Below are 11,846 nucleotides of genomic sequence, written 5' to 3'. Positions count from 1 at the left end.
GCCTCCCTCTGTGATTACCCCTGACTCCACTGAAGGGGAGGGTCAGGGGTCATTTGCATGGGCTTGTTCGACTGCTTTGGGCTGACAAAGAAAATATGTTCCTTGTGTTTGTAAAGGGTGAGTACAACCTGCTACGAGAGCCAAGTGAGACAAGTTTAAAACAGGTCAGAATGAAACGGAGGTGAACGAATGAGGAAAAGTTACTCACAGAGGGAGGCCGGGCACACACCAGTGAGCAAGACGGGGCTCTCCCTTCTTTTCTAAAATATTACACGGCCTGTCAATGTCATAAGGTTCTGCAGAGACATCCCTCACGCCTAGGACAAAATCTGATCATGCTGGCCTCAAAATCCCGTGTTTCCTACCCAGACCCCAAGAAAACAGTCCCAAAGTTAGCCCTGGCCTATAATATGTGTACACAGCCATACCTGCAATGTGGCATTGCCTGTGCCTTCCATGGCTGTGTGGTGCACAGAAAAGGGAGACATCCGCGAGGAAGGATGGTTCTCTGGTGTCCTGGATGCCTGGATACAGGGAGGAAATCCTCAGACATTAGAGCATCGAGTTAGTGTTGATGCTCTGGATGTCCTCAGCGTCAGGGAGCAGTTTAGAAAGAAGGCTTTCCAAATTCCCTACAGCATTTCCCTCCAAAACTACCCTAACCCAGATAAACAGATCTACAAAGAAATAAACTATGACTTAACTACGTTCGGTATGAAAGCTTGTTGAGCCTCTGTAGGTAGAAACACCTACACTTCAGGATTCTGCTAGTTGAAAAAAAAATGTGGTTTAACAGCTGAATATAAAAATTATTTTTATACGTTAGCGAGCCATCATTTCAGAGAACGTTCATGTTTGGAGAGCTCATGCAGGTCTTGGAGGACAGCTCCTGCATTTGGGGGATAAAGATCCTGAGCCCCAGAGAATAAAGGCTTTTCCCTTAGATGGATCGAGAATCACCAGGCAGCAAGGGAGCTGTATCGTCAATGAGGAGGCAGTTTCCAAGGAGCTCGCTGTCACAAATAGAGCAGGTCTCAGTCACTCCAGGCAGCCACAGAGCTTGACACAGGGCTCAGGACATCGAGGTCCACATAGTTTCAACTTTGTTTTTACCCAAATGTATCTGCAGTTCAGAGACAACCTCTGTCTCCTAGGAGTCCAGCTCAAAGGACAATGGGGACATTTTCTATTTTTATAACGATGTCTGATCTTTTACCTTCGGGAGACTTGTAGTTAAACCAACTCAGCTTGTCAACTTCCCTTTAAAAAGAAAGAGAGAGAAAAGAAGGAAGGAAGGAAGAAAGAAAGGAAGGAAGGAAGGAAGAAAGAAAGAAAGAAACGAAGAAGGAAGGAAGGAAGGAAAGAAAGAAAGAAAGAAAGAAAGAGAGAAAGAAAGAGAGAAAGAGAGAAAGAAAGGAGAGCGATTAGCGTTCCCATCGGAAATCTGAGCATAAATGAGAGATTTCAAATGAAAACAGTGAGGAATGTGGGAAGGCGTCTGGTCCTGTACCGTGGTCCCAAATCTTCTTTAAATTAACTCTGTGTAAAAGGCTGCATGCAAAGACCTTCCCTTTCGTCTGATAAAGGAAAAATTGGAACAGTATCACTTCACTTAGGATCCGGCAACCATTTGGCTTCATTCCAAGAAGAGATTGCTTTCGAAGCTCAGCCTGTAATCGCACACGTGTATGAGTTTAATCGTTTTCTCCTGTAACTTTACTGCCATTTAAAATCTTCCCGATTTACTGACCATCTCTTAAACGAGGGTCTTGTCTGCGATAAGGCACTTATTCCACCGGAAGACAAATAATCAGAGCTGAGAATACAGCGATGTTGTTCTGTGAGCAGAAAACAACGGCTCTATAAAGGCACTTTAGAGCAAGGTGAGTTCATTCCCTGCACCAGTGCTCCCTAAGGCTGTTCCTTATCAAAGCGTGGGATTCCTTATCAAAAACACGTGACCATGGAGAAACTCTTAAAGACCCCCGCCTTTGCCCACTTTCCTCCGGTCCCCTTTCGCTTCTGAGATTCTTTGCCACGGTAGAGCCCGAGTGTGTCTCCATGGAAAGTCGTCACAGAGTGCTTGGCCCGGTGAGGCTTCTGTCAGCTGTCACCCAGCACTATTGAGCTTGAAGCCCGCTTGCTGCAGACCTCTGCCAACCAAGGCGGTCCAGGCTGCAGTCAGGGTCCTTGGCCACAGGCAGAAACAAACACACTCCGACTGCTTCCCGAGGCTGGTGCCGTTTGTTGCTTCCCTCCCTGCTTTTCTGTGACAAACTGTGAGCACATACTCAGTGGTCCCAGGCACCTAGCATGGATTCCTCCCTTCTTTCCACCCCCCCCTACCCACTCTCCCAACCTCTTCTCTCTCCTGACCCTTTAAAATATGATGGGAGGAATGAATTTAAATGTTTTAGGATTTAAAACAATTTAACTAACTAAGAATGTCCTTTTGATAGTCAAGGGGTCTCATGTTAGACTCAAAGAGCAACAAGCTATCCAGAGAATAGGAAAAACCTTACCTACCTCCACAGCCTGCCAAACAGGATGAAAGTCTCAAGGCCAAAAAGCATGCTAACGTCCATAAGAATACAAATCAAACCAACAAACTATTTCGTTTTTGCCTGTCAGGTGCCTAAGTGTTATAAAGTGTTGAGAAGGTTAAACTGCTAGCAAGGACAAGGAAAGAGGAGTCTGTGTGTATCGTGCCTGAAGTGATGTGTAGATCACGTAAGCTCCATCAGACAGCCATGGGTACAGTCCAGCCGGAGAGAAAATACCCATGTTTGGCAGTCCAGAGTTTCCATTGCCTGGTATGTACCTCTCTTGTGTATCATCAGAGTTGTGGAATGGTGCATGCAGCCTGGAGAGACATCTGATATCACTCAGGCTTATAAAAGGATAAAATGGGGGACTAGAGAAGTGACTGTCAATAAAGAAGTACATATTGAGTCCCTGGGGACTTGGCCTCTCGATGCAGACCCAGCTTAGCTCCCCTGCCTCCTTCTCATACTTCCCTCTAGACCACCTGCATGTGTCAGCTGACAGTACCCCACAAACACTTTCTACCAGGGACCCCCAATGGCCACACCCAGTGGCACAGTTTAGTGCCTTCCTGAGCCACCCTCTGAGCAGCTGCTGCTTCTTGCAGTAGATGGGAACTAACACAGAGCTCCACAATTAGACAGTGTGCAGAGAGTGAGAGATATTGAAGCACTCGGTCCTAAACGGATGTCTTCATCAAACCCTTCCCCTCAGGGCTCAGGGAGCCGTGCAGAAGAGGAAAAAGAAAGACGGTATGAGCCAGAGGCAATGGATGACTCTAAGGAAGCAGTGTCCTCTGGATACACCAGGACTGGTGCACATATGAGCTCACAGAGCCCGTGACAGCACACCCAGGGCCTGCAGAAGTTCAAGGCAGATGGGGTGTGTGAGGGAGGATGGACACAAGTTCCCACCTCTTACCTAGAAGCTATCTGCAATTGATACCTGCTTGCAAAAGAAAAATTAGTCAAAGGTCACAGTGGCACACACCTGTAATCCCAGCATTTGGGGAGGTAGACACAGGCGGATCTCTGTGAGTTCAAGGCCAGTCTGGTCTACAAAGTGAGTCCAGGACAGCCAAAGGTACACAGAGAAACCCTGTCTCAAAAAGAAGGAAAGAAAGAAGAAAGGAAGGAAGGAAGGAAGGAAGGAAGGAAGGAGGAAAGAAAGAAAGAAAAAGAAAGAAAGAAAGAAAGAAAGAAAGAAAGAAAGAAAGAAAGAGAAAGAAAGAAAGAAAGAAAAAGCAAAAGAAAGAAAAATCAGTCTTTTCCCATGGAGTCTCACTGGGTGTTTTATTAAACATACTTCAGGGATGCCCACGCCTGATTTAGATGTAGATGTAGATGGCCAACACAAAATGGACTCGATGTTTTGTAGACTTTTTGTTTTTATAGCTTTGTTTTGGGCATTTTTTTGTTCTTATTGCTTTTTTTTCTTGTATATTATGGTTTCCAGTTTTGTGATTTATGGAGAGAGAGAGAGAAAGAGCACTTCTTGGTATTTTATCTGTGTTTTAGTTGTTTGTTAAAGAGTGAGAGAGAAAGGAGATGGAGTTGGGTGGGGAGGATCTGGGAGGAGTTGAGAGAGGTCGAAAGCTTGATCAAAATATATTGTATGGAAACAAACATTTTCAATAAAAAAAAAATGTGTTTGCACCCAAAGGAGCTAACCAAATACAGATAAAAATATTTAGAAAAAAATGTCATTGTATTCTGCAGATACAGACTTTATTCTTGTCATTATTTTTTATGCAATGTAATATAATGAGGGGGAAAGGTAAGATTTGAGCAGAGAAAAGAAGCTAGAGAGGACTAGGCAAGGTGCTGGAGCAGGAAGCCTCAAGAACTCTATTTCTCATCCATGGCATCTCCATGGCCATCCCAATATCTCTCCTGTTTTTTGATGTGTGGACAGCTTACTTCAGTTCTGTTTTTATTATTCGATGCCTATCATGTTTTAAACTGTCTTCTATTTATTATTTGACAATTTCACACATGTATACAATGAATGAATACATCCCACTTCATACCCCACCACCCCTCAGTCTGATTCCTGCTGTCCGCTGTGACACTGGCTGATTTTGTTAGCTTGATCCAGTTACTTGTGAGTTCATGAGTACAGTAGCCTGTCATGTCTAGCTTGGGACTCCTCGCCATGCTCTGGCTCTTACATTCTTTCTGCTCACCCTTCTGTGAGGCTCCCTTAGCCTTGTGTGGTGCTGACTCATATGTCCCGTTGATGGCTATGCACTCATCACTGTGATCAGTTCTGAGTTCCTGTGTTGACCGTTACCCACCGCAGAAAGAAGCTCTTCTAGCCAAGGGTAAGGGCAGCGTCAATCTCTGAGTGTGATCACAAATATTTAGGAGGCAGTTTAACAGCGTGTCCATTTAGCAAAATAATGGTAGGTTTCTTCCCAGGGCCCATGACCTATTGACTCTAGGGTTTTTGAACAGGTTTATAGCAATACCCCAAGTGCACTCCCATGAAGCAGGCCTCAAATTCAACCAGAGAGTGGTCGATTACTCCAAAATCTATATGCCACTATTGCACCCATGGGCACATCTTACCTGGCAAGTCAGCACCGTAGCATGCAGACTGCAGCCCCAGATAGGACCACTGGTGATTTTTCTCCCCAAGTGATCTATATAGCACCCTCCAGCACCATGAATGCCAGCAAGCAGGAAGGAAGTTTTTCAGATCAGTTCCGGTTCGATTTCTCTATGTCCTTAAATCAAAATATGTTGGGTCTTTAGCAATGGGGTTTTACCATCTGTCCCTGGTGGACAACTGAAAGCAATAGTCTGTTGTTTGAGGGCCCTTGAGGCCTCCTGACCACTGACTTGTGGAAAGCTATCCAATGCTTGGCACTGAGACTTGTCACGTCTTCTGTATTGTTCATAGATTTTATTGTCAATATTCGTTAATGTTAGCAACATGTTTCCACATTAATATTTTTTGATGTAGAGTCTATCTTTGGGCCGTTATTTAGAGATAGTGCACAGAAAACTTTCTGAAGTATTGAATGTCTAAAAATATCTGAAGTGTGATCTCTGAATCTTCTCCTCCTCCTTTTTCCTCTTCCTTCTCCTCCTTTCCTTCCTTTAATCTTCTCCCTGTTATTGATGGTGCTGGGATAGAACCCAAAGCCTTGTGCAAACTAGGTAAGTGTTCTAAGACTAAGTACATCTTTATCCTTGATAGGTTTTTAACTTTAATAGATAACCTTTGATAAATAATAATAATTCTCAGTTGCTTTATTGCATTTAGTAGTGCTGCTAAGAAATACCTCATTAATATATTCTCATTTTTTGAGAGTTTTAGAACTGAGAAAGAATTCTTAAGATTGTGATACAGCTTTTTATTTATTATTTATTTATTATTTATTGCTGTGTTCACTGATGCTTATTTCCAATCAACCCTAAATATGGGTTTGAAGACCCAGAGTCTCTGCTTTGGGGATTTGTATTCTGTTCATTCTTTGGGGTTTCTTGTTTTTGTTTTGTTCTTTGAACTTCTCTGGTGCAGAGTTGAGTTAATCACTATCCTGGATTCAAGTTCTTCTCTCCGTTGCTGTGTGCATAATTTCTTTCCTTTAATTCCCACCTTTTTTTTTTCCCACATAACTAATTTGTCCTCCCATTCTTCTCTCTCCAAGAGCAACTCTTTTTCATAATTTTTGGCACATCCTGGCCCCATGTGGTTATTTTTTTCTACTCACTTTCCTTTCTTTCTTGCCTTTGCTAGACCTCGAGTGCACAGAATTGTCAAACCCCTCAATCCATGAATGTTGCCACTTTTGTCTTCTTAGGAATTATTTCTTGTCTTGTTTATTCTGTTTTTGTGTCCTCAATCAACTCTTACTTCCCTACCCATCCTTGGATCTGCATGCTCTTTTGTTTGTTTTTCATGACAGGGTTTCTCTGTGTAGCCTTGGCCGTCCTAGACTCACTTTGTAGACCGGGCTGTCCTCAAACTCACCGCGACCCGCCTGCCTCTGGGATTACAGTCTTGCACCACCAAGCCCGGCTCTGCATGCTCTTAAAACTATGTAGAGTTGCCCATCTGTGAAGCTGTCTTCAATTTGGTTTTCCCCACGCCTCTTGTCTGGTTTTGTTTTCCTATATAAAAAGGATCCCAGTATAAATGAGGAAGGGAAGAGGACAAGATACACCCGCCCTTTAGTGAAGAGAAATCAGAGGGCAAGAGGGTAAGCCTCATAAGGGGGTGGGAGCGAATATCACTTAAGGCTTAACGTAGTCTCTGTAAAAAAAAAAAAAAAAAAAAAAAAAAAAAAAAAAAAAAAAAAAAAAACAACCTTGGGGAGTCTCCACAGCCTCAGAGGAAGGCAGGGGCTGCTTTTTCAGCAAGGTCCTCTCCACTCAAGTGTCCAGAAGCGGGGAAAGGCTGCTGCTCTTCTCAGTTTGGGTCACCTTCTTCCTTGTGTAGATAGAATGCTGCAGGGCCTGGAAGGCAGAGATTCGCTTATGTGGGTTAAAAGCCAGCATTCCCAGTAGCAGCTGCGCTGCAGCCTCCTCCATCTCCCGCACCACTGACTGCACTGGCTGAGGCCCTCTGGGGAAAAAGGCTCCTAGGGGTAGAGACATCTCTTGAGGCCAGTCATCTTCTGATGAGAGCAAAGTTTAGGCCCCACTGGTCAGCTTCAGAGTTTCCACAGAAGAGAGGCTTTAGAAACATCTCCGCTAAGATGCCACCATCGCTCCAGATGTCCACAGGTGTTGCATAATATAGACTGCAGAAGAACCTCAGGAGCTGGGTACCAGAGTGTTAACAACCACAGGTGTGAGGGCCATCTGGGGGGCCAAAGTCAGCTAGCTTGACTGTCCCATTACTTGTTACCACAACGTTCTCTGGCTTCAGGTCTCGGTGAACAAATGCAATTTGCATGAAGAAAATCCAGGCCGCTTAGAAACTGCTGCCATCAGATCCTTGACGGTGTCCACTGGCGAACCTGGCCGGGACGCCTTGTCCAGGTATGTCCTCAGGAAAGCCCCCTCCAGCTCTTCCTCCACTAGGAACTCTCACACTCTTGAGGGGCCACAAAGTGGCCACTGTAGGGGCCCTCAGGCCTTGTACACTGTCCCATAGGCACTGACAGCAATTTCAGCCCCTGGTTCTTATCGAGAGGTAGCTATTCTCTGAGCAGGAGATGTCCTTACGCCTGGTCAAGAGCTGTGGAGGCGGCCCTTTCTCTGGGTCTGGGATCCGGTTCCTGCGGCGCCATACACCGGGCATCGGTCCCTTCGCCCCCACCCTCACCAGGTGCTGTCTTCAATTCGTGCACAGGGCATTCTGCTACAGACTTGGTTCGTATGCTTCCCATCATACACTGGGGCGTCAAGGCCCTCCTTACGGCTCCGTGAGCATGCAGACGTCAGCCAAGAGTCAGCAGCCCACTGCTTAGGATGCTCCTTCCCCAGGAAGGGCACCTGGCTTGTCTCCATGCCTACCTCAAGCATCAGGATGGTGCGCATCCTCACAAATCCCCTTGTAGACCTCTGAGGGATTTTGTTTGAAATGGATGCCCGGGAGTGGAAATCTTTGCCTCACGGTTGTAATTATTCCCTGCAACACTAGCACACGGAAGTCTCATATTCTAGCGGCCTGTCAGCGCTGCCACTGCACAGGTTCTTAATTTTTCCAACCTAGAAAAGAATGTGGGGCTCTCTCTTGTTTCATTTATTTACAGTTCTGTAATCACTAGATACCAGAGCTGCATCAGCTTTCTTGTCATGATTGCTTGTTTCTATCATTTCCTCCTAATTTTTGGATTGGGTTTCCAGCATTTTTTTTTTTTAATGATTATTGTTGTTTTTCCTAGAGATACCTAGAAAAATGATATTCTTTTCAGGTTAATGCATTGAAATTTTCTTTCAAATCTTCTGTCTCTAGTTTGGTCTTCGATGTTCATCAGCAATGAAAAAAATCTCAGATTTTATTTAATTAAATCCATCTTGTAGTCGTTTGTGATTTATTTATTGATGTGTAATTTTGGTATTCTATTTTAAAAATGGTTTGCATCTCTGAGATTCAGAGATTTTTTTTTTTTTTTGCCTTTTGTGAACTTTACAGTTTTGCTTTCCCTCTTGAAGCTTTGATCTACTTAGCTCTTGCCACTGTGTGTTATACTAGGTAAGGATCTTATTTAAAATTTTTCTCTGATATAAACCATTGCCTAAGAATCCATTAAAAAGCAGAGTCTTATCTGCATTTCTGTGTTTCTCCCCATCTGTATCAGATTCTCTTTTGTACAAGGCACAACTCAGAACTCTGTCTTCAGTTACAATCACCAGGTTTCTGTTCTTCTGCTAGCGATAGACTATTGTGATGGCTTTGTAATATGTCTTCGTAGCTAGTTGGGCAGCTTCAAATAAAGCTTTGCTATGGTGTCTGACTTCTCTTATATCCTTCCATATGTGTTTATTGGTCTCTCTATGGCCCTCATTTAGAATTTTAATTTTGCAAACTCCCATCTGCAGGGAGGATATCTGTACATGAAAATCATCTTTTGTGCCCTTTGTTAGAGTAGAGCTATTAGCTACTATTCTTTGTTAGGATAATTCTCACATATAGCTTTTGTTGTCATCCTGAAGGGTGTTTTGCTCTGTTGCATTTTCGTATTCTTCGTGGGTTTAGCGAATGATGTTGATCGTGCAGCTTGATATGGCATCTTAGTTCAGGCTGCTAGTCTAAAGCGCTGTGGACCACGTGGACCACGTGGACCACGTGGCTCATAAAAACATCCATTTCTACAGCTTCTGAAGCTGCAAATGTATGATCACAGTGTCAGTAGACCCAGTGTCTGGTGGGAGTTTCCCGATTTATGTACGACACTTTCCTGTCATGTCTATCTATAGTAGAAGATGTGAGTGGTGGGCCAGACCTCTTTTATAAGCACCCTAATCCCACTCACAAAGTCCCCACTTTCAAGACCAATTCGATTCCTCTATACCCCACCTTCAGTTTGGGAATTAGAATCTCAATATATGCATTTACGGGGACACATTCAGATCATGGCATTATATATGACAATTTGCTAAACTGTCTTTTAGTTTAGTATTTGTTTATTGGTTCTTCTTGCCTGGGGCCTTTGGAAGGCTAGATCTTTGAAATATTTAGAAGTCGTGTGTTTGTATATGTGTGTTTTAGATTTTCGTAAATGATACAGTACAGATTCATTCTGTTCCTGTCTTTTTTTTTTTTTTTGTCATTCAACACAGTGTTTCTAAACACTATCCATGTTTTATGTGGCTCAAGGGATGATTCCTTTTGCTATCTGTGAAGTACATTATTAGGCTTTGTTTACTCATTTCCTTAACGATTAAGTCCCAGTTTGTCCTCCCATCCCCGATGTGAGAAGCAGCATGGTGATGGGCCTGATGTGTATGCTTCTTCCTGGAACTGTGTACCGCTCCTCCCGAGCAGTGTCAGGAACAGAGACGGTCGGTCACAGGATATGTGCGTCCTGGATTTCACTAATTCCTTCCAGATTGCTCTCCAGAATTACTGTACCAGTCCACAAACCCGCTGATGTTGAAATGTTTCTACTCATGTATACGCTATCACCATTTGTTATTCAGTTTTATAATTGTATACTTTAATGGATGCAAAGTTGTATCTTGTTAGGCTGATTTTCTCCTAATTACGGCAGGGTAGAGTGTTTCTTCATAAAATTGTTAGTCATCTGGGTTTCTCCTTTTTGATTTGCCTCCCTCAAATCTGCAAGGGTCCCTGTAAAATTCTGATATTAATTATCGCAGATACCTTCTCCCAGTCCATCCCTACCTATCTTTTTTGTCCTGGGTACTTCTTGTTGATATTTTGTAAAACAGAACAAAATACAAAACAAAGCAAAACAAACAAACAAACAAACAAACAAACAAAAAAACGATTCCCAGGAAATCTTTTTGTCATTTTATTCTTGTTCTCCCTCTCGCTGGCCCTATGGTTTTCAATCTTCTCTCTGTTTCTGTCTCCCTCTTACTCACTCCACTTCTCCCCTTCCCCCTCCTCTGTCTGTGTGTGTATACATGTGTGCTATGTGAATCCAGACACAAGCATGACAACCCTAGGCATCAGTCCTTGCCTAATGGCCTGTCTTAGAGAGGTCTCTTGTTATTCTCTGCTACAGATGACTTGCTAGCTCCTAAGCTTCCAGGGACTCCCCTCTCTGCTTGTCACCCCTCCAAGGGAGCACTGAGATTATAGTTGGACATGACTGTGCTTGGCTGTACATGGGATGTATGGAGCCAAACTCCTGCTCTGGTGCTTATACAGTGGGCACTTCACTGTCTGAGCCATCTCCTCAGTCCCAGCCACTCTGCTCTGAGTCTTTTGCTTGTTTTGTATCTTGCTGTTCCTATGAATGGTGTCATGTTTATTATACATTCAGTGGCTATGGCCACTGTGGAGAACAATATTAATATTTGGAAACTGATATTTTACAAACCTTTCCAAACCCTCTTACTATTTCTGTTTTAAAGTCCAGTTTGGTTACACTTTCTGTGCAGATAATAAAATTCTTCACAAATAAAAATATCGATTATTCTTCTTTTCCATTTATATCTTGGTTCATTTTTGTTGTAGTCATTAATCTGAGATTGTTATTTCTTAGTCAAACTTAATCAAAGCAAAGATAGTGGGAACCTTTGATTAGCTATGAGGTTAAAGACAACATGTTTAATGATTTCCCATAGTATCTGTATCTATGTCAAGATGAAGAAGGCATATCTCTTCTTAGTTATCTGAAAACTTTTATCAATGTTACAATTTTTTTTAATCTTAAGTAACTAGACTGTGTTTTGTTTGTTTGTTTGTTTGTTTGTTTCACCTAATAATACACCCATGTGGTTTTCTCCCTTGGGCCATTTAATGTGTGGATTACATTAACTTTCAAACTTTTTTTTTTTTTGAGATTATGTGTTATTTCAAATGCTTTTGAAATCCATGTTTGGATTCAACAGTCAAGGGGTTTATTTCGTGTTCTTAAGTAGATCTTTATCTAGCTGTGAAATCATAGAGATATGTGCCTCATTGCAAACTTTGGGTAGTTTGGGCTGCTTTGTGGGACATCTTATATGATACAGTCTCATGGTTTCAGGTCCTGTTGGCCCCTTCTTAAAGCCACCAGAGCTGGAGGTAAAGTCTGAGGTGGGGATGAGGCAATCTTTAATAAAGGAACTTATATTTTCTTGGTGAGCATTTTATTTCTAGTATGCCATTTAATCACATTTGATACTATATATTTCTTCTAAACACTTCATCATTTTTGTGTAGGTCTT

At 42.9% G+C, this 11,846-nt stretch overlaps 1 pseudogene; it reads right to left on the bottom strand.

Moving 5' to 3' along the window:
- Positions 1-6,963: 6,963 nt before the first annotated feature.
- LOC129692984 (cyclin-dependent kinase 4-like) lies at positions 6,964-8,039 on the bottom strand (annotated as a pseudogene).
- Between the last annotated feature and the right edge of the window lie 3,807 nt (positions 8,040-11,846).

The sequence above is a fragment of the Psammomys obesus genome, unplaced genomic scaffold (genome assembly GCF_907164565.1).
Source record: "Psammomys obesus unplaced genomic scaffold, mPsaObe1.curated_primary_1811, whole genome shotgun sequence".
In the NCBI taxonomy this organism is placed as follows: Eukaryota; Metazoa; Chordata; class Mammalia; order Rodentia; family Muridae; genus Psammomys; species Psammomys obesus.
Note: the sequence above shows the minus strand (reverse complement) of the source record. Positions and strands in the feature narration are given on the sequence as shown.